The sequence below is a fragment of the Helianthus annuus genome, chromosome 5, assembly GCF_002127325.2.
Source record: "Helianthus annuus cultivar XRQ/B chromosome 5, HanXRQr2.0-SUNRISE, whole genome shotgun sequence".
NCBI classification, from domain to species: domain Eukaryota; kingdom Viridiplantae; phylum Streptophyta; class Magnoliopsida; order Asterales; family Asteraceae; genus Helianthus; species Helianthus annuus.
This window is the reverse complement of record NC_035437.2, coordinates 106,260,215-106,265,878: the sequence shown is the minus strand read 5'-3', so window position 1 is coordinate 106,265,878 and position 5,664 is coordinate 106,260,215.

Genomic DNA, 5,664 nt, shown 5'->3' with positions numbered 1-5,664 from the left:
CACTATCATCAGATGATGAAGAAGAAAATGTAATATCAATTGAATCAGGAAGTTTCACTTAATTTTCATCTTCAATATTAACCAACCCAGATTGCTTTTTCTAATAATTATCTAGAACTGGTGGTGGAACTTGATGAAAACCCAACCCGGTTCCATCAGAGTATACATCTTCGCCTGCTTTGTTTTTACCTATTGGTTTTGGAACAATATGTTGCAAAACAAAGCTTGCGGAGTTGTAACTTTTTAGCTTCAACTGGATTCGCTCATTTTCAATTTCAGCTTCTTGAAATTTAAGCTTCAACTTTGCAATTTCATCCAATTGTTGATTGATTAATTCTTCTTTTATCCGAAGCACTGTCGACAGATGAACATTTTCTTTATATGTCTTACTGTTTCTTTCATCATTATCTTTAACCGTGCTTTTAAGTTTCTCAAATTTTTCAGTGATCTGACGATTTTCAAGAACTAACCTTTCATTTTCTTTCCTAACCTTTTCTTGGTCAATTTTATCATTTTCAATTTTGTTAGTTAATTCTCTTAATCTGTCAGTTGAAGCTTTCAACATTTTATCACGGTTAAGGATCTGATCCTCAACGCTTCTGACTCTTGCAGTCAGATCATCAACCTTCTTACCATTGAGATAGGTGATTGTACTACAAACTTTGCATTCTTTGATGCAATTTTTGCAGTCAACATCACCATTGACTTTCTTACCTGACTCAGTCGTTGACGCGTTTGAACTAACCTGGCTTTTAGACTCAGAGACAGATTTAGAGTCTACCTCAAGTGCCTTAGCAGCCAGCACCTTGTCAGCCATCTTTCCCATGTTTTCAGCATTCAACTCTTGAGTCGTGTCAATGATTCCATTATCAACCTTCTTTGGCTTTTCCTCTTTTTCTTTCTCTTTCTCTTTCTCTTTCTCTTCTTTCTCTTCTCCGTTTCCCCACCATTTCCTTTGCCAATACTCATCTTCTTCAGCCATTTCTTTAATTATGGTTTCAAGATCAAGAGTGTTATGATCAATGGCAATGTTTCCCGTGGGTTCAAGATAACATTCTCTGTCTGGATCCCATCTCCTTGCTCTTTTTGCTTCAGAATAGATACTAGATATTCTGATCATTTTGTTCTGAGCTATCATCTTTCTGTAGGCATACTTCTGTTCTTCAGTTCTGTTGTCTTTAAAAGGAACAGGTTCAGTAGATTTTGCCATGAAAGCATATCCAACCGCATCCTCCTCAGGTAACAACTCGCTCCAGTCGAAACCTTTATCGTCGTGAATCACAGCAAGAGCTCTAGATTTCTCTTTGTTATCCTCAAGCTGTTTCATTCTTGGCGGTTCTGATTTATTCTGATGATAAATCGCTTTCTTATAGTAATCTTCTCTGAATGGGTTTTCAGACTCATCAGCAAAAGTATTTCGGCATTCACGCTTAAAGTGACCTTTCTGTTTGCACTTAAAGCATGTCACTTTAGATTTGTCAAAGCCTAACTTGGTAGAGGGTCCACCAATAGACTTCCTTCCGGTAATCTCCATGAAACGCTGTGCCCGACGAACTGCACTGGCCATACACCACCTTATGTCGATCAATTCCATCTCCTCAGGATCTATTTGATCGCAATCTTCTTTTGTCAGGTTGGTGTTGCCTATCTTGTCTGCCACAAGACTTTCATACGATTCTAGCACCGACGCTAAGAAAACCATCTGTTGCTTTGCCGACTCCTCGCTGAAGTTTTGAGCATTCTTTAAGTCTACAGCGATGTTGCATTGAAATAGGTTCTTTGCATCTGATTGACTTGAGCGTGACGAAGAACCACTGTGAAATCCACTGCTTTAACTCTCTTTGCATGAAATGTTGGAATTTTCAGCAGAAAAAGCTGTCTTGGGAGATGTATTCTTTGGCATCATGCTTTTTGGATAATACAAATCCAAGTTCTGCTGGTATGATGAGTGATTGACTTTGTGTGTTTTCCTTAACTCCAGCTCGTGACTCTCTAGTCTCTCAATCAAAAAATCCACTGTGAGCTGTTCAGACCTGATCGTATTCTTCAACATCAAGGCATAGTATTGCCAATCCATCTCATCTGGCAACGAGTCAAACAATTTGTCGACTAGCTCTTCTTGAGAATAGAAAATTTCATGTCTCGCCAGTTCCAGCTTCAGGTGCCCAAACCTCTCAATCATTTTACAAACTGATTCATTCTTTAAACAACTAAATAAATCAAACTCTTTTCTTAGAAGTTTCTTTTTGTTTTTCACTATTTCTGCACTTCCCAAACATTTAACTTTCAACTTTTCCCAGAGATCTTTAGAACTTTTGTACTCGATCAAGGATATTATATCTTCTCGAACAGACTGAAACAGCAACGCGATGCATTTTTGCTCAGCAACAAACGATTCTATTTCATCAGTTGATGTCAAGCTTTCACCAGTTTTGCCTCCATCAACGTATTCATTCTTTAGACTCTTCCAGCTGGGATAAGCAAAGGCCTTCAACCATTCTTCAAACATCTTTGCCCACCGACTGTACTCTTCGATAGCCATCAGCTTCGGGGGTTTGTTATAAGTTCCGAAAGCACTTTCCACACTCAAGGCATCCGATAAGCTTTTCTTTGTATTTGGCGTGTTCTCATTGGTGTTGCTAGAAGAAGTATCATCTCCAGAGTTTCCAGCAAAGGCATACATATCGCTAAACAGATTCATGAATAGATCATCCATCTTGCACGTACCTGAAAAATCAGCAAACACTTAGAAAATTTTTAAGTTTTGAAAATCAGAAATTTCAAGCGAAATTAGTTTGAAGCGGAATCAGCTTCAAGTGGAATCACAAGAAATTTTCAAGCGAGATCAGCTTTCGAGCGGAATAAGAACCAAACTTTCAAGCGGAATATGACTTGATCTGATTTCGCTTGAAATAACACACTATTTCAAGCGGAATAAGACTTTCGAGCGAAATCAGATGTAATTCTCAAGCGGAATAAGGATTTTAAGGGGTTTCGCTTGAAATGTTTCAAGCGGAATCAAAAGATGACATCACCGTTCGATTAACTTTTCAAGCGGAATCTGTTTGTTTTAACTGATTTTGATTGATTTAGAGTCCAATTCTCTCAGTGATTAGTTAACACAATGTTTTGTTTGATATATGTCAAATTCAGGCCATTTTAACCGCTGAAATATCTTCAAATCAGAAAAGAAAGGGTAGAAGAGTGAAAATCCGATGATTTCATGCTGTAATGATATGAACTCCTCGTCCTGAGCTCTGATACCACTTGTTGGATCGGTTCCGTGACCCTAAACAGTCAGTAAAGGCAGTTCATCATCATTTACTAAGGCGGTATCAAAGTAAACAACGTCAAAACAGCTTGTATCCTTCTAACTTTCTTTCTATTACTGATTGCGAGCCTTTTACACGTGTTTCTGACAAGATTTTGGCAGCACTTCGACTCACACACAATGACCTGATTCCGCTCCAACTGTTACAAGTGACTTGAACACTTACTTATTTATAGACCGACTGATTCCGCTTGAAACTACATGTCAAGTTCAAGTGGAATACCTATGTTTACACTCGAGCGGAATCACCATTTACATTTTGGAGCGGAATCTCAATGTTACCTGATTTCGCTTGAAATGACTAACATGTCATTTCAAGCGGAATTACATGAATAACCCACTTTTCTTGATTCCAATCTTAATCTAACCTATCTAGACCTAAGACTCGATTAAGACGTAGTTAACAGACATTCAGTGCACCAACAGAAAGGGTTGATCTGATAGAGGTGGACTCGGAAAAACCAGAGAACTTTTATCAAAAATGTCGTAAATGGAACACGGTAGTTTGCAAAATTGCAAACACGCGTGTAAAAAGGAAACTTCCCGGCTAAGAAGGGATAAACAGCCTTGTTTTGTGCCGGAAGTTTCGGGTTTAAAAAAGCCAGAATCTGGTATTCCCTAATAAACTTATCTAACTGCTTCTGCGTTAAGACGCTGAAGCTTTGCATATAATTTCTCTTTCCCCGGAGCCATGGTCTAAAGAAGGAAGAAGACGAAAGCGCACCTTATGTGATAATATGATCATCAGAACTGAAAGAATCACAGTAAAAAGAGGATAAAAAGAAGTAGAGATTTGAGAGGAAGAAAGTTAAAAAGTGAAACTGTTACCCTCTTTATAAAAAGGGAAGGGTGATGGAAGACAGCTGGACTGACACCCATCCAATCAAATGGCACTTCCGGAAGCCAATTATGATTCCCAAGGAGGGAACGCTAAGGGAACGCGACGGTGACTAACTGACATGCTCCACATCACTTGATTCAAATCTCACAGACGCCATGTCACTAGTACAAAACTTACGCCACGTCATCGGTTTCGGACGACAAAACAAAAACTTTATCAAGTCCAGACTTAACTTGATAAACTGGGGGACCTGTAGATGCATAACCGAGTCCGGACCTCCCTCAAGAGGCCGGACCGCAACAAAAGGAACGCACATCTTAAGGTCCGTCCTCCTCACCACAATAATGGATGCACATCCCAAAGTGCGTCCCACTGAATGACGTCATCAAAGTCAACTAGTATAAATACCTCCATCAATTACACCACAAGTACGATTTTCCGAACCTTCGTCCTTACTCTCTCTCTGCTTTCTCTCTCTAGCAAATACTTATCCTCACACCGGAGGGTGGTCGCAGAGTGGTCGTCCCACCTCTGCGACCAGCCTAACGGTTTGTTAAGTTGTGCAGGTTCAGAACTTCCAAGTTATTCTAGGTCTAATCGTGGTGATTCAGAATCCGGCCACTTTTTGGATCTTCAGTTCTTAACGTCACTTCAGAGATGGAGACCATTGGAGGAGATGTGGGAGTGATTTTTGGGCCGACGGTGGAACGGTGGATGGTGTACAAATTTGGGAGATTGGGGGGTTTTGCAGGGGGATTGAATGATGGTGTAAAAACTGTTAATTTTTCTTTATTTGCCTAATTAGGTATAGTATTTTTCTAGAGTAAATTACAAGTTTTGTCCTTTATGTTTGTACCAAATTGCAGGCGGTGTCCCTTGCCTTTAAATTTGACGAGTTTTGTCCTTAACGTTTCAAAATCCTGCACGTTATATCCTTTAGCCCTAACCCAGTTAGACTTTTTTTGTTAAATATGGTCATGTGACTTGCACATGAGGGCATCTTTGTCATTTTATCTTTCAGGGGCTATTTTGCAATAAATTATTATTCAGGGACAATTTGTAAAACACTCAAAAATAAAAAAATATAAAAACTCTCTCTCTCCTCTCTCTCATCCTCTCTCTCTCTCTCTCATCACTTCTCCCCCATTAACAACGGAAAACCAAATAGATGCTCTTACTTTTATCTTACACTAATCTAACTGAAGCTTCTGATTCAAATAACAATCAAACAACAGTAACAACACAAATCGAATACAGAAGGAACAATATTTACCTAGAATCTGATAAAAAATGGAATTAATGCTACAACTGTGTATTTTGTGAGGCAACTAACTACAAACTGCATAAATTCATGAACACTATATACATCAAGAGACTTTATATTTTGCTTGTTCCTTTCAAATTCCTTCTTCACAGTTACACTAAAACAGAATCTAAATCATTTCAATAACCACACAAGATCCCTAACACAAATTTCAAACAAAATTTAGGG